This window comes from Agelaius tricolor, unplaced genomic scaffold (assembly GCF_023055355.1).
Source record: "Agelaius tricolor isolate 1412-34295 unplaced genomic scaffold, bAgeTri1.0.p SCAF_10, whole genome shotgun sequence".
Classification (NCBI taxonomy): Eukaryota; Metazoa; Chordata; class Aves; order Passeriformes; family Icteridae; genus Agelaius; species Agelaius tricolor.
Window position 1 is genome coordinate 29,433,469 of NW_027269270.1, and position 21,330 is coordinate 29,454,798.

The 21,330-nt window shown below is 40.6% G+C and overlaps 1 protein-coding gene across 3 annotated transcripts in view; it reads left to right on the plus strand.

Moving 5' to 3' along the window:
- The first annotated feature begins 889 nt into the window (after positions 1–889).
- The window catches only part of MGAT5 (alpha-1,6-mannosylglycoprotein 6-beta-N-acetylglucosaminyltransferase), a 112,244-nt gene continuing 91,803 nt past the window's right edge, over positions 890–21,330 (plus strand). Inside the window, exons 1-2 of one of the 3 annotated variants that reach the window (XM_071435426.1) lie at positions 890–1,055; positions 12,225–12,322. The gene's annotated coding sequence lies outside the window, so the exon portion shown is untranslated. The remainder of the gene's footprint in view (positions 1,056–12,224; positions 12,323–21,330) is intronic. The other 2 variants (XM_071435427.1, XM_071435425.1) reach the window with 2 other exon arrangements.

A 21,330-nucleotide genomic window follows, 5' to 3' on the forward strand; every position in this document is an offset into this window, starting at 1 on the left:
ACCTAACACCAGCAGGGATTTTTGTCCACTGCCACCAAACCATACCCATTTCCTTAATTAAAAAAAAAAATATTTCGTAACCATTTCCTGAAGATTCAAGGCATGTGATGAATATTGCGACAGAAATAGACCAGAGTTCTGCATCTCATTATAACATACAGGCATGTTTCTTTAATTTATATGGGGTTGTGGAGGTGACCAGAAACAGTTTTTTACTTTGATGTTTGTCCTTATGAAAGAAGGCTGTATCTATGCAGAAGAGCAGGATTGACCACGAGATGTCACCCAGCCTCTATGAACTCTGAGGCAGGCTGGAGGAAACAGAGACCGCTCTGAAGCTGAGCTAAACGAGAGACTGTGCCCAAAGCAGTCACCTCCTCACTGCAACAACGCACCCGCTTCCTCTGCGCTAATGGCTCTCACAAGCGAACTTCTGGTGGCGTGCAGAGCACGTTTTAAGGACAGCCTAAGCGGCTGAACAGACACAAATTCCCGTTTCTAATGCCTAGGAAACGTGTGGGCCGGTGTAACGCGTCCGCTCGGCGCGGGCAAAGCCGCGCTGCTGCCGGCGGCTTTGCTGAGGGAAACCCTCGCAGGAGGGGGACGAGCCCGATGAGGCAGAGGCCGGGAGCCGCCTCCGCACACCCACCACGGCGGGCGGCGGCTGTGACCGTGCCCGGTGCCCGTACTCATACCCGAGCTCGGTGCCCGGGGCCGTGCCCACAGCCGCGGCCATGGCCGTGGCCGGGCGGTTCCCCTCACGGCCGCCCTGCGCGCTCGGCGCCCGGGCACGCACTTTGCAGACACTCCCTGGCTCTGCCTCGCCCTGTCACAGGCGCTTCCGGCCGCGAGCGCTCCCCCGCCCCGCCCTCCGCCCGCCCCGCCGCGCTGCGCTGCGCCCCCGTGCGCGGCCGGCACTTTGCAGACGCTCCCCGGCGCCGCCCGCCCCCGCCTGGCCCGTCCCCCGGCGGCGCGGCCGCGCCTCCGCCCGCGCTCGGCCATGGGCGCTGCGCCGCGCTCCGCCCGGCGCGGGGACCTGCGCGCCGCCCGGACAGGTGAGGCAGCACCGGGCTGCGGGGCCAAGGGGCTCCGCCGCCGCGCCCAGCCCCGCTGCGGGGGTCGCTGCAGCCGAGCGGGGGGGGGCCGCACGCCAGCACACCCCCCCCGCCCCGGCGGCATCGCCCCCGCCTGCCCGGGCGCGGCGGCGGGCGCGGAGCGGGAGGGATGCGGGGATGAGGGGAGCGCCGAGCGGCCGCCCCGGAGCGGCGGGGCCCGTGCTGGCCGCGGCCCGGCCGCCCCCGTCACCTTGCGGAACGACCTTCCGCGGCGGGGGGAGCCGCGGGGCCCCGGGCCGGCCGGGCCGGGCGGTGGCTGCGGGGAGGGGGCGGCCCCGGGCGCACGGAGAGGTTTCGCCGAGCGCGGGCGGCGGTGCCGCGGGTGGGAGGTGAATCTTGGGCGAGAGTCTGTTGAAATCTCCCCCTTGTGATGCCATTTACAAGCTCTCGGTTCCACCCGGTTTCGTGGTTTTGTTCCCTCTCCAATGCTTTGTAAACCTCTAGGAAGTGAATTTGAGAAAGAGGTTCCTGAAAGCTGTCATCTCAGTGCCAAACGTGCCTTGGGCTGCCATAGCTACTACTTTTTCTTTTTATTTTTTTAGGTTTGGTTTGTTTTTTTTTTTTAATTTGCCAGAGGTGTCTTGAGGTTTGGATTAGAAAAACAGTGCTTTTTATTTGCCAGCTGCGGTGTTTCTGGCACATCAACATCACCTTGTGGTTTGATCGCAGGGATTTCTGTGTCAAAATCACATCAGGATGACCTGATGTGTTTGCATAGGTGTGCGGACCTACGCTTGTGTTGTTTTTTCTTGAGTTTCAGCAACTGTTTCATGCAAAGTTACTTTTTAGCACATTTAGGGGGAAAATAAATGTCACTCGGTTTTGAGGAAGTAAATCTTGGTAGAGGCTTTCCCCGCTGTGAAGAGTCTGTAGGTTCCATCTTTCCCAGCTGTGCTACAATATCAGTCTCATCTTTTGAGAGCATATTTTTCCTGCCGGCATTGGGGTCAGCAAACCTGAGAAAATGAATTCTCGGTTCTTGCACTCGGTCTTGTTACATCAATCTCTCTTGATAACTGCAGCAAGAATAGAACACTTTAAATGAAGGCTCACTCTTGAGATTCATGTCATTATTCAGTCTTATTTGCCTAAAAAGCTCTGTCGCCTTGTCCCCGTGAAATAGTATGATGGCTTTTTCAACAGCATGACTCATAATCCTAAATACAGGAATGAATTTTGCCTTAGTGCTGTGCAAGTGCTTTATCTCAGCAAACAGCTTTGTGTGTAAAATGCCAGTAGGGTGGAGGGAGTCGCTGGCACTCATCTGCTAATCTCTGTCCTCAGGAGGACAGCATTTAAAGTTGCTTCCAGATTGGGGGTATGTCTTTGCTCCCAAATCAATGAGGCGATCTCAGTTCTTCCAGCATAATTTTGCCATTTCATAAAAAGCTTTCAAAAAAGGACGAACCGGTTAGTTCTTGGTTTCTATATTATTGAAACCATTTTGCCTGGGGATGCAAAGTTCAATTTAGTCTGAATGAATGATTTACCTTTTTCCTTCTTGATCTCCGTGTAATGACTCTGACTGTACTTCATGAGAAACCCTGCTTACTGCAGCACCCACGGTTCACGTAATTACTGCTGCTTGTACCAAGCCTAACAATAAGGGAAAAGCCTTCCACCTTTCTCTCTGGTGGTTTTACTGCATTCAAGGTACTCTCACTTCAGCTTTCTCCTCTTTGCCTATCTGAGGTGTAGGGAGTAGTTTACTCTTAAAATGGCCCATAGAACAGTATGTTTACTGAAAGAAATGTCTATTCTTCATGATTTAACGTATGCAGGCTGTTTTCTGTTGCTCTTATGTAGAATATGGATTTATTTCGTACGAACAGAATAAGGATTAAATAAGAACATATGCTTCCTCTTTTCTGGGTGATAAATCCATCTTGCTGTCCCGGAGGAAGGCAGCTTATACAGCCTGGACTGAAAAGATGCTGAAAGACAAAGTGACTGAATGCTGAATATAAGAAGATCAGGTTGTCTAAGCTTCCCAAACTCGACTGCCTAAAACTTGGGAAGCAGCCAGCAACACTGGGTGCAAATCATGTAAAATCCTTAATCTGCTTCATGAAATAGAATCTGGCAAAATAGTGAAGTGTTCTGAATTCTTAAAATGACTTAGAATAAAGACAATTGCTCACCAGTTTTAAGTTCTCTCCCTCCAACCAGATTCCCTTTGGTTCCCTTGTTTAAAAAAGCAAAAGAAAGCTTTGTATTGTTAATTTCTATGCTTCAGATAGTACGTGGAATTTTATTAGCACCACTCCCTTCCCTTCAAGTCTGAAATTATTCTTTTTTTTATTTCATATGCTTGGTTATGTTTTTGCCATTGTATGCTGCTGTCATCAAACAAGTTCACTCTGCTTCTGTTGAGTAAAATAGCTTAGTGTGCAATTTCATTCCTCATCTTGGCTCCAAAATTTTAATAGATTTATTTAAATTTATTAGCTATGTGGTTGGTGTTTTAAAGGCTTATGTGAATGCAGTGTTCGTGTTTTCATGCAGTGTTCATGTGAGAAGATTGAGATCTAAAGGAGACTTGGTGTTTTATGAGAGAATGGGAGAATCAGTTCAGGTTTTTTTCTGAGGAAGAGCAGTCCCAAGGGAGATCCAGTGGCAAACATCATTGTTATTTGCCAACAGATTTTTTGACTTAGTGTTTGCTTAGTCTCTTAAGTAGATGTGGAAACAAATACACTGATGAATATCAAAGTGCCAGGTTCTGATTGCATTTTCACTTATATCACATTGTTCCCAAAGTATCTGCAGAACTCTTCTGCTTAGCCTGTTTTGGAACCAGAGTACTCCAGCAGCAATTCTTGGTGAAAAATATTGGAAGCATCTGCTGAGGAAATGAATATGCTACACAGTGCTAATCAGCTGGGAATCTGATGAGTGGAAACTCTTTCAGGAATCAAGCAGTTTTGCTATTACTGCATCTTCAATTTCAAAAAAAAATCTTAACCGCTTGGAGTGGAATAAGGTCATTCTTTATTCCTCTCTACTTTTGCAAAGTTAATATTTGTGCATCTCTGTATTTCATATACCACATAAACAAAAAACAAAAAACAAAAAAAAACAAAACCAAACCCAGAAACCCAGAACACAAAAAACTAACAAATCTCTTGTCCTTCCATACTTCAAAAGAAAAAGTGGACTTTTGCATTTGCTACCCTCTGTATGCCTGCACACTCAAAACCCTCTTGTTTTCCTCTATACACCTCCTATTATTGGCATATAATATTGAAGTTTTGAAGGCTTCCTTATCTATTTAACTTTAATTTTTTGAAGAGCTCAGACCTATAATGTAAGGAAGTATAATTTCTCTGGGGTATAAATCTCAGATCATGTTTTGGTAGATTTCTGTTCCTTTTGACCCTGTTTGGTTTTACTATTTCTTCCTTGTTCCTGTGAGTTGATAATTTACTGTAAATTATGGCTACAAAGAGAGAGTGAGCAGAGTTTTGCAGTAACTTAGACTAGTTCAGTGGAGGGTTTTGGATAATGAAATAGGCTCTCTGAAGTGGATGTGGTTTGAGGAAGAGCCACCATAATGACAAAGCACTGACAGCACAAGTACTGACACAGCCTCCAGGTGTGAGGCAGTGCCTTTCTGTGGCAATGCAGACTTTTGTCAGAGTGGATAGCCTTCTTCTTTTACTCAAGCTGGAATAGTTCAGCTGTCTTGAGATGAATTGTGGGGTTTTGTTCTTACCGTCCCACAAGGAGACGTCTTGCCTGCTCTAATCAGGTCAATCCTTCAAGCCCAAGGTCTGTGCATGCAGTCAGGCCATGATGCAGCTCTTTCTTTTAGAAACTTCTGCTGAAGAGATTTCATACCTGTGTGACAGCTTGTGTACTAGGGAGACACTGCAGTGAAAGTACCAAGAGGAAATGCTTTGGGTGATAGGGATTCCCTCTTACACTACTCTAAACAGCAAAGTCCGTTTCACATGGAAAGCTTAAGTCAATGCCGTGATTCATTTGATTTATTATTTATGGTTTGTATGAGTTAAGAATCCTGTGATCCTGGCCCTTTGAGTCTCACAAGGACCTCTTATTCCTCTTAGCCAAATGTATTTTTTCATATATCCCACAGGCATTCCAAACTGTTTAACCTTGATTATTTGTCTAACCTGCTGACATTTGTCTTACTGATTTTTATATCCTGATAAAATCCTGTAATCTTTGAAAGTGATCAACCACCTCTTTTGACCTTGTCCTTTAGATAAAAGGTTTTTCCTAGATTACAAGTAGCATGTACTATGAACCTGATTTTACTTTAATTGGTTGTTGCTCATGGGTCATGTAGTTTGTTACATTTTTTCATATATAATCTTTGACATGAAATGTATTCCTTATGGTTATGTTCCCCTAGAATAGTTTTAAAACTAAAAGCTTTTTTCACTCTTGTTAGAGTTAGGTAATGAGGTTATTGCTGCTTGTTCCCATTGCCTATTAAGGTTGTGTTCCTTCTTTCCTGTGTGCACCGTGACTGGTTCAGCTTTTTATTTAACCTGTGTTGAGCTCCTAGCAGGGCATTCTCAGACAGCTACTGATGGAGCAGTAGATTGCATGCTAGGTAAAACTCCTTCACCAAAAGGGCTGTCGGGCTTTGGAACAGAATGCCCAGGGCTGAGTCAGCATCCCTGGAGTTGTTTAAAGGACATGTAGACCCTTGGACTCAATGTTCTCGAGTACCTTTTCCAACCAAAGAGATTTTGTGATTCTACATCGTCATAAAAGGTACAAACTGCAGTGAATTACCATTCCTGCCCAAGATTGTGTTGTGTGAACTGGATGGCTTTTGATCTTTGGAATACTGAACAGCTGGATTCTGCCACATTGTGTCATAGTCCTCTTGTCTGCAATGTGTGTGACCAGAGTGGATTAACACATTTTTACTGTTTTACTAATAAGAATCTTCTGTATGAAGATATATTCCCTTGGGCAATAGTTCTCTTGAGTTTGAAATGCTGTCTTATCCCTCACCTCTCTTTTTTTTCTGTCCTCACCCTTTCTCTCTGATCCTTTTCTCAGAGAACTGTTACTGTTCAATGCAGCTTCAATGCAGTTTTTGAACTCTGCAGAATGCATGTGATATACCTGGAAGACAATTTCAAGTATTTAAGGACCCACATAACTAAACTTTTATTTTCTCTTCTATTTTGACCTTCTTTTTTATAAAATGAAGCATAAAATATGTTTTGATTGAAGGTGCACTGTCTGAAACATTTCATTAGACACAAAAACCTTGTCTGCATAATATACATAACTCCTTCCTTCAGTGAATTTGAAAATTGGTATAGTATAATAAAAATCCTTGAAGAGATAATCTACCTCCTAACAAGCTTATGTAATTGCTTGTTAAGTAATTTCTATGAGTCTTTCTTGATAGGCCCCGTTCAAGTACAGTTTGTGCAATGACTTAATTTTCTATATTCTAGATTTAGAAGAGTGAAAATACCAGCTCTAAGTTGCAAAGAAAGTTTCATGCTGCACCACTACACCTCTGTATCAGGCATTCCAATTCATTTCCTTCTCCTTAGTCTCTGCTTCTCTCTGTACAAGTTTGACGGTATTGAAAAAAGGTGTGGAATATGCTGTAGAGAAGTAAAGAAAGATTTCTCAATCTTTACCACTCAGACTTCAGCCTAGGTGTCTCAGGATATTTGACCACATTATTAAAGCTACCTTGTTCCAATCAGTCCCTTAGCACATTGTTTTGGTTTTCTAAGTTCTTGTAAAAATGAGCAGTTTGCTTCCCTGTATTTCTTTTTGTGAAATGTAGTTCCTCTCTCAGGATTATTGATCCTCCAAGAGCATGGTGAAATGCAGAATCATTCTGTTTACACTTCACGTCTCTTTCTGTTATGCAGCTGCTTTTCTCTTACTAGACTGCAAAAAATCATGCAGGAGCAGAATGCTTCCAGTGGCTTTTCTGCTGAAGCTAACAGCTATTTTACTACACTTTAAATTAACCAGTTTTGAATACTTAATCTAATTTTAAGAGCTTGTAATCAAGTTGCCATATTTTATGGTTATACTTTAAATATGTTTATGGTTATAGCTTAAAATAAAACATTCAGTTGTTATTTTTAATAGAAATTTTCTGAAATACCGGTAGAGTTTTTTAATAAATCAACAATAATAGTAAAAAAAAAAAATCTTTCTTTTGATAACTTCTCTTGAAAGACAAACTGTGCTCCTTATAGATAAAATGTGGGTTTTGTTGGAGTACTTTTCCGGAGTGTTTTCAGTAGCTCATCATTCCTAAGTTCACAAAATTGGATAATGAGTAAAATAAAAACTTCTGGCTGTATTAATGATGTGAGAAATGAAACCAAGTTGAAGCAGTGTTTGGTTTCACAAAGTGATTTGACCTATTACTGGATCTACATCCTGGTGGTTTGAAGCCTCTCAGGCAGCTTATTGATATCAGGTTTTGGCAGCTTATTGATATCAGGTTTTGGCTCCAGTTGGGAATCTCTGTGAAGTCTTTGAGTGTCTGAAGTGAGTCCCCTTGGGCTCTGGATTGATAACCTAAAGGGATGATTCATGATTCCTTTGAGGAAAAGGTTACAGTAACTTTCACCTGACCTATCGCACAAAATTCTTCCCAAGGTAAATTAGAGAATATTTGAGGGAGCAAGGAAGAGCTTCAGGCTGGGAGCTGCTCAAGGGTTTGGTTTCCATCACAGCTTTCTGCATACTTGCATCTGTGATGCAGTTCTGTGGAAATTGGACTTTCCCACTGTAAGTTTGGAATTCCCCTTTGGTGGGCGATGCGATCTGGCTCCTGAACCTGCAGTAAAGGAGCAGTTGTTACAGCGCTGCTGATTTGTTACCAGCAGGGATTCAGTGTTGCCACAGCTCTGTGGTGAAAGGGCTGGAGCTTTCCAGTGATGTAAGGAGAGTTTAACCACAGTGGTGAATTCTGGGCCGGTGTAAAAGGCACATTGCAGTTTACTTAAGCTCTTTTTGAGTTGATGCTACCTAAACCTCTGGCTCTGTATACTAAAACCAGCACAATGAGGCCCAGGTGTACACTTAAACTTTCCTTTGAGGGCTGTACTGGCTGATACAGAGCAAAAAGTAGTACCAGGTTTAGCTTCTGTTCAGTTTCTATTCAAGACCTTGTACCTTGATTCATTTCCTGGCGTTGTAGTTTCCATATGCACTGGATGCATAGCTTTTGCACTGTGTAATGTCACAGAATGCCACTTCTGAGTCACTCAAAACATGGCTGGGAACACTTTCTTACACACTGAGATATTGGCATGTATGCGGCCACTTCTAGAGCAAAGAAAACTGTGAGCCTTATAAATGGAAAAAAATTTCATTTTTAAAAAGCTGTACTTGAAAAATAGTATTGTAGTTTAACTATGTGTGGAAAACTGGTCTACATCAATTTTACAGTTTTTAGACTTAAGAAGGGGGTTAGATGGAGATCTGAAGAATTTTCTCATTATTTGGGGTTTAAAAATTTTTTAAGAAGCAGGGGTTCTTTTTTCCCTACATTTGAAGTGCAAGTTTCCTTCATCCTTTGTACTTAAAGACTGGATTTTTTCCCCCATCCACCATTAGTATTCTGGTTTGTTAGAATTGTCTTGGACTCTATTCAGACTGTTTGTACCCCAAGTCTGTTCTACCTTTGAGTATTGTTCATGGTGGATATGGAAAACTTGAACTCCATTGCCTACTATCAATATATATTTTTATGTTTGTTTATCCAAATTTAAAAACAAAAAAGCCTCCTCACTGTATAAATTCCTGATGTACAACTCAGATTTCACAGTATTGATTTTGGGTGTGCATTATGAAAAGGGTTTTTTAATGAAGGTGTACTCTTGCCCTTTGACAAGCTACAGAATATTTTTAAGTATGCCACCCACCTTATTCTTTAACTAAAATTTGACATTTAATTAAAAAGGCTGCTGATGCAGCATTGTAGTTTGGCAGAAATAACTGTAGGAACCTTACAGTGTCTACCTTGCCTGTACTATGGGGATCAAGCCCATTGCTCAGGATAAAGATGTTTGTCCAGGCCACAAAAATGCAGAATTAAAACCTTCTCATTTGTTATTTTGTACTGACCAGCTCTGTCATCCTTACATTTGACAAACAGAGAAAGAAATCTGTCAAATGTTATTTTCATACTTCTTTTTCTTTTGCTAATATATTCTCACTTGTGTTGTGTGTGTGCCTCAGTGCAGTGCTAACCCTTGTCCAGTTTACTATGGTGTTCAGGTCTTTATTTCCATTATTAAAACTTATTTAGGATGTCATGGGAATCTCTCAATCTAAGTATGCAGAATTAGGGTTTGTTGTTGTGAGTTATGTGTGAGGAGAGCTTTCTGTATCCCCTGTTGTGCTTGAAAAAAAAGCATGATTTCAATGTTAATCCAGACTTCTGAATGGCTTTTGCTATTTCACTCCAAGCATTTTGTCTTCAGTTTCTAAAACCTAATATTTTTTTATTTAAAAAGTTAGGAAATGGCCTTATTGCTAAACTCCTTGACTTCTAGAATTGACTAAAAGAGAACCCACTCATCCTGCTCCACCCACTGGACAAGCCTAAATGGATTTTTTTTCTGTACAAGTCAAAGCTGATGAAGTCTCTGAATGCTGTATTGTGCAGTTGTGCTGAATCTTTGTTATAATCAGCTAATAATAGGTTCTAGCTCATCTTGTACCTTTCTGTTGGGTTGTTCATTACCTATTTATGAAAACATGATTTGAAGCATTGATTTCAAGCCTTCAGAAGGCCAGTTGGTCTTCATCTTTTTCTTTGTCACAACAAAGGTTCCTCACAGTTCCTCTTTGCTGTTTTTTTGGGTTTTTTTCTGATGAGCCTTTTTCAAGTGACCTCAGGATGTCCAAAATGATTGAGGGTGTTTTTACTGAAGGTCTGATTCACTGCCCATGTTGCACAAGTTTTGAATTCACAGAAAATGGAAGTAGCACATTGAAAAACTGGGTAATCCATGAATGTCCAGTAATTTGTCCTAGTCTGCAGAATTTTTTTCCCTTGGTATTATTAGCACCAGAGTTATCTTCCATGTTTTTGCTAATATAGTCAATATATTATTGGAATAACGTATTTGGCTTGATTGTTATAAATGTTTGTGTAGGAATCTCATCTAAGGCTATCATTATACCTCCCAAAGAAAGCTAGTCAGGCTAAACAAATGAAAATATTATGGAGAAAATGTAAGTTTGAAACTTTACATTGTCTCAGTGGTCTGTTAGAATGTAGGAAAGCTGAGCGGAGCAAGGCAGCAAAGAAATCTTAATTTAGACAGCTTTTAAAATTCCATCTTCTGAAATGTCCAGTAAATCCATGCTAGCTGCTATCATTTCATAATTAAGCTGCTTCTTACAGTCCTGAACCTCAAGTCATATGTTGAGTCCAAACTGTAGGATATGACTTTTCCTATTGTAAAAATAATAGTCTAAGTTGGAAACTATTAAGTGATAAAAGCTGCAGGAAGAAATATCATATTCATCTGAAATACAGAGGAAAATGCTATTTAAAAAATTTATTCTTTCTTTTGTCAGGCTAGTAGCTTGAACTGTTCTTCTCTTTAAGACCAGACCTAATAATAGAATTAATCATAAAATCACAGAATGGTTTGTGTTGGAAAGGATCTTAAGGCTCATCTCATTCCAACCTTCTTGCAGGGACACCTTCCATGGGACCAGCTTGCTCAGAGCCCCATCCAACCTGGCCTTGAGCACTTCCAGCCACTCCTGTAGTGAGGGCTGGGGTGTTTTGGTGTCCCCCCTGGAGTCAGAGCCACTGATGGATCTGCATGCAGGTGGCTCAAGCACACATTTACCCACTTCAGCCAGAGGAATTTGGGTGTAAGGCTGACAGGACACCATGGTCTGTGATGGACCCTCATGGTTGTAGCTTACACAGCAAATGGACTGCTCAGGATGTTGAAATGTGATAAGATAATGCCTGAAATAGTTATTTGCAGGTTATCTGTCAAATCCTGGCTGCTACAAAGATAAATCAATGTAGCCCAGTGATACACAGTTTAAAAGAGAAAGGCTTTTTGTATCAACTTTGAAGATGTGTTTGCCAGCACATTTCCCCTGTGAGTTGAAAGGAATGAGTATTTTCATAATATTAGAAAATCTATTCCTCTGTCTCTGCCTATCTTTTTCTCTTCATTAGGTTTGACTAAACAGTAAAGAAATCCATTCATCTGTGGTAGTATCAGTAAAGTGGTCTCTGTTTTCCTCTCTGCTGGTACTACAGTACAGTTTCAAGATCATTTGCATTCTGCTCAGAGCTGTAAGTGATCTTTTTGGCAGCTTTGTGCATTTACATTAACTGCTGGATTGTAATAATTTTCAAATGGATTGTCTGAAAGTAGAGGGTTTTGGGTACGTATTTATAGATTAGTATTCCTGTCTGTGGGTTTATTTTATGTCTTGTACATTTACCTAACTAATATAAACGTGGCTCTAGGAAGAACCTTTTTAGATCAAAATGCAGAGCTTTTCACTGTCATCATTCTAGAGATGGACAATATTGCCTATTGAATTTCCTTTCTCATTCTGGAAGCCATTTGGACTTAGGAGGCTATTTAGGAGATATTTTCTAGAGATTTTTTTTATGCTTGAGGGAGAAGAAAGGAAGCCTTGCTGTTTACATTATATTGTTTATCATGTGTTTGTACTGTTGAAACACAGGAGAACTAAGCTAAATAATACCCTAATGTTTTTGAGTGGACCTTGGAAGTCTGACTTAACTGCTTTGTAGATCTTATCCCTGTTATTCAGGTAATGTTTGACAAATATGTGGGTTTTTTGTTGTACATAGGTGGTGTTTTCAATTTATATTAATGTCCATCTGATGTGTGGAGGAGCTTTTAGTTGGTACACAGCAAGATTTTCTGCTAGAAGGAGCATTTTTTTTTTGTCTCTTCCATCCGTACCACTCAAAGAGATTTGTGAATGCTAAGTTTTATGTGACCTTTTTAGAGATTAGCTACCAAAGTGGACACATTTCTCCTTGTTTTTGGAAAAGTTTTTCATTTAATGACAGTGCTTCAGTTTAAACCACGTGTTCTAAGAACTGGCTTGTGTTCCCAGCACTGCAGGGGGAAAAGCTCAACGTGCATGTTTGAGAACACACTGAAGAGCACACGTGGGGGAATTCCAGGACTGGTGAAAATTTCAGAAGGTAGAAGGTATTTAACATAATTACATAGCTTCAGATTGTATAACCCTTGTACAGTTCAGACAAGTGCAGAATTACCTCACCAAACTTTCCCCTTTTTTTTTATTTAATCTATTTGAAAAGCTGCAGAGGACTGAATTTCTTAAACTGAGAAAGTTCAGAAGGTAGACAGGTGAGGTAAATAACCCTCTGATATGATTCAGACTGGAAAATATGAAATCAAATCCATGACAACGCAAATATAATCTCATTTTTGAGTTACATAAGACTGTTTAAAATGGGTCATTAGTGTTGAGGAAAAACATGTTTTAATTTTCTAGGCTTTTTTTCCCCCCCTCCCCTTCCCACACTAGAGGGAATGCTTTCCTCTAGGGACAAAGATAGGATGAAGCTAAATATATCACTTGTCTACTTTATTCTCCATCATATTGCTCCAGTGGTAATCACTTGTTTGAGATTCACCTTCAGAGATTCTGCCTGACATATGGTGACGTGCATAATGAATATATGCAAACATATAGCAGTTTGAAATTAATTCTTTATTGCACTTAGGTTTTAGTTCACAAATTTCTGTAATAATTAAAGAGATTTGGTAACCGTTAATCTATGCACTTATGGGAAATTTCAGCTTAATTATTTATTATTTGTGTGAGATGAAAAAAAAACAATTTAAGACCTGCCTTGAGAGTTTTTCTTCTCTTGTTTCCTAATTTCAAATTATGTACAGGCAGATTAGGTTTCTATATTTTGAAAGTACCACCACTTTCAGGGGAGGATAAGAATTTGGTCGTTTAAGAAATGTGACCTGGGTGGCTTAGTTAGGGTTTTGGCTGGTGTTCAGTTTGGGGATTTTGGGGTGTTGTTTTGTATTAGGTTGTGGGTGTTTTTTGTGTGACTGTGGTCACAATAGAATGGGGTGGGGATTGTTTTATTGTTTGGGATTTTTTCAGCTACAAAGAGATCTTGGATAGAAAGTGAGTGACTTCTTCAGCAGCCCCTTAGAACTGAGACATACAAAGGGAAGTGCGCCCAGGTGTCCTCTAGACATGCAAGAATGTAAACCTCAAAAACCAGTTCTCTCACAAACTCTTTTTTATACTGTGTTGTGGTAACTGGGGAAAGCACTGAAATGTTCACTTTCCCATTCATAATGTGAACCATGTGATAGTGATGATGAGCAAGATCTCAACTGCTGCAGATCTTGTTGAAGCTGTACCTCTTCCTTGGGTACTCCTGACTGTCAAAATTGTCATAATTGGTTGCCAGCAATAGGAGTTGCATCCACGAAATCCAGCTCACAGCTTCTGATGATTGAGATAATTTACTTTGAATTTCCATTCAGTGGCTATGTCCTATTAATCCAGCTTCTTGTTCATCCTGATTTTAGATTCTTTATAGGAGCTGACAGTAAAACTTTTCAGTTCATGCTGAAAATTACATGTTGGCAAATAAACAGGTAACCATTATAACACATCAAATCAGCATCTATTCAAGCCTTGTGCAGAGCCTTTGATCAAGTACTTGATAATAAGTCATGATGTCAGTCAGTGTGCTGAACCAGAAGAGGACAACAGGATGATTGTAGGAGAGATTCCTGCAACCTTGATGGACAGCCCAGTCTACACAGCCTGAACTATGCTAATCAAACTAGCAAGACCAGATTTGCAGCTGAAATAGCAAATTAATTATTGCCCTACTTAGTTTGCAGTAAGGTCTAGGGGACACTGAGGTTAATTGCATGGGCAGATGTGAGGGGGCAATGGGTTCTGGTTGGAGAAGTGGAAGTCTGCTGGCACAGATGGATTCAGAGTAGCTCGTGTCTTCCTCACTTAAGCCTGTCACGCTGAGAGATTTAAGCCATGCATACATCACGTGTCCCATGTCATTTCCATTTGTCAAATCACAAAACCATTGTCCCTGTCACTCCCTCCACTATTTTGGCTTGACTGCAATAGTTTCTCTTACCAAAAATGGCTGCTGGTAAGCCTGAGCATTTCTGTGTTTTCTAAATTATTCTTCATGATCAGAAAGAGACTAAAAATTTGCTCATACGATGTTGCAAAGCACTGTTTTGAAGAACAAAAGAGCAAAAGCTTTGGATGAGTGACAAGCAATAATGATTCCCTGATATTTGTTGTGCTGTAGAATATTGGGGTCCACAGAGAAAAGGAAAAGTAGGGATGAAAGCACATCCTAATCTGAGTTTAGGAAGCTCAGGTCCTTTCATAGTCAATAGAAAGGACAAGGCTTTTGGGGCTGCTGCTTTGAATCATTCCCTAAAAGGGGGAGATGGGCTAAGCTAAACATCTCTTTGCTACCAAAAGATACAATTTCTCCTTTTCATTTTCACCAGCCCTGATACGCACCTGACCCATCTGTTAGACAGCTTGGTTTGTGAAACAAGCAGAAAGCTAATGTAAGAAAAAGGCTTCTTTTGTTTTCATGAGCTGAATCAGCTCATCGAGGGATCTGTTGATTTGGCACATGTAGCACAAAGGGGGGTGTGAGCCTGGGTAGCTGGAGCAGTAGGATAAGTGCAGGGAGATTAGGCTGTTCCTCAGCTGTGAGCTGCTGGCTCTGCTCAGCCCTCTGCTGTGCCTGGACCCTCTGCTGTGGGTCCAGAGGTCTCCAAAGACCCCAGATGTCTTCACTGACTAGAGCGACAAAATTACCCACTGCTTCTCCTTCTGCTCTGGTGGCAACACTGGCTGCTGTTGGCATCTTTGAATGTTAGCTTTTCCTTCCTCTTCTTTCATCCTGTGTGATCATGCTTTTTTTTTCTTTTTTTCTAATTTGAAATCAGAAAGTATAGTAGCTTTATTAAATCTTTATACCTTGTTAGGTATATCCTCAGTAAGTAAATGATGGAAGGGTTTCTGTGGCAAATAAAACTAACTTTGTCTTCTCAATTGTAAGTAGGGTATATGCAGAATTTCTGTTTTATGGCTACACTCAAGAACAACACACCTAAAATATGCTGCCACACCTGTAACCATGTCAGAGTTCAGTGCCAAGCCTAGTGAAGCTCCCTTTCACTTAGATCACATCTGGGTTCTTTGCCTTTTGGCAAGCAGTCAAAACCTGATTTAGCCCTTTGCAGGCATTAAGCCCTGCTCTTAGACATCCTAGCTCAAAAAACTGTGTCCAGTGTATGGTGTGAAATTAATCAAAAGGAAACAAAATTAATGACCTGCTGTGGTGCCATCCATCATGATATCACTCAGCAGGTGTGAAATTAAGTTGCCTTGACTGTGGATTAAATTGAACGGCGTGACGTGAACCTACAGGAACTGTTTCCACTAATACTGGGGAGCAAGTGTTTTTAAAGAGTCCAGCTTAATGAACTGCTTATGCCATGCACTGCATAGTCTTATGATCATTTAACAGCATGAGTTTAGATTATGCTCCCTAAGAAGATCAAGTATTACTGTATCAGTAAAAATTGTTAAAGGCAGGCCACAGAAATGTGGTTTTAATTTCTGTAATTACTGTGCACCAGATGGTGGATGTATACTTTTTTTCCAGCATAAGTACTTCAGCTCAAATATAAGCAGTTGTGATCTTTATTTACAATTCATCAGATTTTAACCTAGGTGATAACAGTTCCTTTGTTATAGCCCATTATGATGACCTTCAAAGAAGTATGTAGATAAAACCTCACTATTGTTTGTTATGGTTACAAAAGACCTTTCTTCTTGGGTTTGTTTGGCTTTTCTTTCTCCCAGATCTTAGTTACAGTGATAGCAAAAGTATGCACTAACCTTGTTTTGGAATAAGTTATCTAATGTTAGAATATGTACTTATAACATTTGGTAAATCTTAGTTAACTTATGAGCAATACTGCAAAGATGCAAAGTACATTAGAGGTTACTAACAACTTGAGAGAAATGAGGAAAATGAAGGAAATGTGTTTCCCAATTTGAATCTAAAGATCTTGCATTTCTGCCAACTATTTTCTTCTGTCCAGTCCTATTTGCTTATGTACATGCACTTTTTCCTCCATAGTTGCTCTGATAGTTGTTTTTCAAAGGATCTATTATCATTGTTGTGGAAGCTCTCTTTGACTTCCAAGTTCTTAGTGCATTTTTGCTGAATGTGCCCAGAACATCATCCTCTAAAATGTTCAGAGTCATCTCAGCCCTTTAGAGAATGCCTGGTGTTTTTGCCCTTGGCAGAAAATAAGTCACATATGAGTTTCTTGGGGCTTTTTTCCCCTTTTTGTCCACCTGCCCTCCCCCTTACATTCTATATACACATTTTCAAGAGTTAAGGAATTTTCATGTTTGTGATTAGGAGGAGGGCTTAGTTATGACTTGCATGGTGGCTTTCTTTGAAGTAGGACTGGCATGCAGCCATTTATACATTTTCAAGATAAGGTGTCCACAATATATTGGCACACACTTGATAAACTGGTCTTTATAAGTTGATTCATTTGACCTCTTATTAAGAGCTGTCTGTACTTTATACAAGCAGTACCGTTTTGTTTAAATATTGTTGATAAGAAAGATGTTAGGCTGGTGAAAGTTAATTAATTCGTCGTGGTTGTTCTAACAAAGTTTGGTGGATTTTGTGTCAGAAGATAATTCTGACATTAGCATTAGTAGGTTTTGGTTCATAACAAATGTGGTGTAACTACTGAGAAATGTAAGAGCTGTTCTAGAGTAACCCCCTTCAGGTGCTGTGTCACTGGCAGGATTTTTTTCAAGGACAAACCCATAAGTAATAGCTCTAGGATCATGGGGTCAGTACTGTTGGAACTGAAGAGCTCTGTAGAGCTTCTGGGTAGAGCTGACAAGATATTTTAGAAGCTTCTTCTTTTCTTAAAAAGAAATACCTTGGTACCCATTTCAAAATGAGGTAAGCAATTCATGGAGGCCTAATGCTTTGTAACATTATAAACACTAACAAAGTCCATCAAGCTTTTAACAGAGAACAAAGGTTATGAGATTGCTATTCAGTCTATATTTCAGCTGGAGCTTTGCACTGCTTTCTTTCCTGCATTAGAAAATTATTATGTTGATATGAGTGTAAAGAAATTTGCTATTAAGGCTTAGATTGTAACACAATGCTCCTTCCACCTTCCTTATATTGACATCAACCCAGGGATACTGTGTTCAATTGTCTGCCTGCAGTTTGGGTTTTACATTACTGGGTTTATTTAATTGTACTTCTCCCTGCCTCTTGTTGATGGCTTTTATAGTTGCTTAAGCTTTTTTAATTAATTTGTAGCTCCCGGGGAGATGGGGTGAGAAGAGGAAAAGAAATAGATTTACCTTCTTTTGTGAAACTTCTAGTTTTTCAAGACAAGTGACAAGCCACGCAGGAGTGCTCTCTGACAGCTGTGGCAGCAAGAAAATTTAACTGTTCAGGCTAACCTTTTTGTCAGCCCACTTTGGCAGGAAAAAGGCCTTGCATGCCTGTCTTCCATGACAGGCTGTATAAGTTGGGTCCCACAGCTCTTCACTGGGCCTTGCATTCAAACTGAGTTTGTGTTGGCTGGCTGTGCTTTATCCTCTCATAGCTGTGATATCCTATCACAAGAGAGCATGAAGTGAAGGTTTCTTCACTGCAGGGTTTGATTGTTTTTTATGCATCACTGCTAGATTGTGGTATGAAGAGAACTCCAATTTCTCTGCTTTGCCTGTAGCAAGAATTTGCAAACTTAGTTTGTCAGAGTTAAGCAGTGTGATGTTACATGCCTGGGAGTATGGGTTCCTGAGAAACTATTTGGATTTGGCTGAAAATGACTGAGAACTGCAGTTAAAATTAGCAGAGATGGTCCACTGCAAGTAAACTGATCCAAGGGAGAGAGAAGCAGAACAAAGTCAAACAAACCCCCTGCTTGTTCAATGCCATTTCCACAACTGATATGGTGATATAAATGTCTGCTGGTTGCACTGTGTCTGCAGAGCATTGTTCATGTGCCAGGTCATGCTGACAGTACTTTCTGATGGGCTCAGAACACGTGAGGAAGTGGAAATTTTGTCTATTAGCAAAGATGAGGCAATAGGCACTGGTTAAATCATTGGGCAGGGTTTTATTGTTGGGGTTGTTTTGGTGTTTTGTGGATGTCGATTTTTTGGGACATTTTTAGGGTGGTTATGTGTGAGGAGTGAAAACTTTGTTTGGCTTTTCTCATGACATTTTCTATATTTTCTCAAACTGCAGTCAGTAAATGTCCCTTCCCAAAGGAATTGCTGGTCTGTAGACTTGTGATTGTCATTGTAACTCAGCCAGGGATAGACAGAATCTTGTTATATAAGAAGTCAAAAATGATGGTATTTAATAAGAGGTTTATTCTGCATGGCAAGAATTTAAACTATTGTTTAATTAGGAAGCAAACCACTTACTTTGCCCTCTAGTTCGTTATGTGTTATGAAGGTTTATGACACTGATTCAAATAGCTTATTACAGCTCATAAATGTCACCATAAAATTAGACAAAATAAGAGTGTTGAAGTGTCTTGCTGCCATTAGCTACCCAGTTGGTTTGGCTTTGGTGACAAGTTTGTAGATAAAGTGTGAATTTTAGAGTTGAAGATGTCATAGGACTTGAGTACCACACTGCTTCTCATTATGGAGTCAGCCTCTATCTAAAAGTTGTAGATAAAACTTATTTTCTGGTCATAGCTACTCCTTGCCAGCAGTGGCAGTCAGTGAACTGCACCAAGGTTAAAAGCCATTAAAAATTGTGATAATTGTCAGTAAGTCAGTGATGCTACTTCTGGGAACACAGTACCAGTGAGATGCTTTCATTGGATATTTGTGGTTTTGCCCAAATGGCAGTCAGTCAAGGCAGGCAGTCAACAATGTGAGCTGAAATGGCCACTTCTTTAATAGTGCAGTTAATGACTTGCAGATGCAAGTTATTGTAGTATGCTCAAATACTTTATGTGTGTCCTCAAGTCTGCATCTTGCAAGACTCTTGTCATTGTGAAAAGGTGTGGCTTTACACCAATAAATTTCAAAAATTGTCAGATATTATATACTGTTTATTATTTTTTACCTATAGAAAATAAGATATGGGAATGTACAAGGAAAGTAGTCCATGGTAGTAACAGAAGAACTGTCACCTGATCCCAGATCATTTTAAGGAAACTAAAGCAGCCTGTCAGATAACATTTGTTTGCTTGATGGGGTGCGTTTAGAGATGTAGGTCTTAAGTGACTGAAGATATGTATTTTTTTAAACTGTCACAATAAACTAGAATGTCACTTTTAGTTAGTCTCTGTTTGGAGGCAAATCTCCTCTGTTTTTAATAATTTATGTAGAAATTGTGTGGAAGATTTAAAATGTGACAGCTCTGAAATAAGAAGATTGATGCTACTGTAGTGTGATCTGATTTGGATTCTGACCTAATTTCTTTTAGTTAGTGATTGGTATAGGACTTGTGGGGTGCATGAGCTTATGACTTTTGGAGATTACTGACTGATATTTTTAGGTTACCAGCTAATCCTGTTTAGGAATGGGATTTTCATCTGAAAACAGACAGCTCCTTAAATTCTTCCTGTTTTAATTTAGAATGACAACTGGAAATTGTACAGAAAAAGCAATGGATTGTTTGCTTAGTTCACACTGTCTTGTGCTGTGGCTCTCTGCTACATGATTATTTTCTGTGTGCACAAGATTAAAAAAATGCTATTTTTCTTTAATATTTAACTAAAAGTCAAATCTCCCATTGAAGCTGTTCGTTTTGCACATGCTCTAGAAGAGGTATGGGAAAGCATTGTGTACACGTTGCCCCAAAAACGTTCTGAACCTTTCAGTCTGGTTTTTCCTTACATTGCCTTGTAGCTGTTTGCAAAGCAGCCAGACCATAGATACACTAACAAATGCAAATTCACACTTCCGTTTGCTTATTCAACAACTGTGTTCCATATATAAACACTCTCCTCCAGATGTTTTTCTCCTTGTTAGCAGTACCTTTCATGTGCTTGTAAGGGATTGCAGAGAGAGCCTTGTTCCTCAATTCCACACTTAGTGAGGGTTGCCATCTGCTGTGTGTGTGTCTGTTTGGAAGGTAAGCATTTTGTCACCTGTTCCTACAGATTGAGACCATAGTGCTTTACCAGCCTTATTTATGAGGTCACCTCTGTGAATTTTTATTCAACTTTGTGAAAAGTGTAAGGATGCAGAAAAATGAAAGCTATTGTAGCTTGAATGTTAGAACATTATATGGAGGGTTTTAGCTGCTGTAGCTGTTTTATTTCCTTTTTCTATGCCCTTTATGACGGGAAAGGAAGCCAAACTGAGGTGGAGAGATGAGAATTTGCACTGTAAGTGTGAAGTGTATGAGTAATATTGTGCTGTATTGACAACATTGTTTAAACTGTGTGGGTTTTGTTGCTGGCTTGGCATGCTAATATTGATAGGCTTTGCCCATTTCAGTGAAAAGATATGTATTGGACTGAGCTTGATGTAAATTTCTGTGGGTGCCCCTGCCCCAAGTTTTACTGCCTCAAAAGAGCTGTTTCAATGCACACTCTGTGTACTGAAGCCTGTTCTATTCCCATTGCACAGAGAATTCCCCTAATGGCTTGGTGAGGTCTTCCTCTCTCTGGAAAGAGGGCTGAAGTGAAAGGCAGGGGAGTAGGAGGATGTCACATTCACGTGGGAGATGTCATGCCTGATGTGACATCCTGCATCCTAGAACCCAGTTCCAGTCATGCTCCTGTCTTCTGAAGGCACAGAAGGTGCAGCTCTGGGGGCACTGTCAGCAGTGAAAGACAGCAGCCAGGTCCCAGGAGTTCTCCCACACAAATCAAGATGAACTTTGCAGGGCTTTTTTCCGCCTGTGCTTCCTTCCACAGCAACTCTTGAGAGTTACTGAAGGTGTGTTTAAGGAATAAATCCATTCAGCTACTGTTATTCAACAGCTATTGGGGGAGAGGGAGCATTATCTCTCACTGAGGCCTCTTTTGTCCCTTCAGAACTGCCTTAACAACTGTCCACATCTGCTTCCATTTCTTCCTTTTCCCTTCCATTTCCTCTGCAGTTCCTGTTTATCATTTGTGGTTTG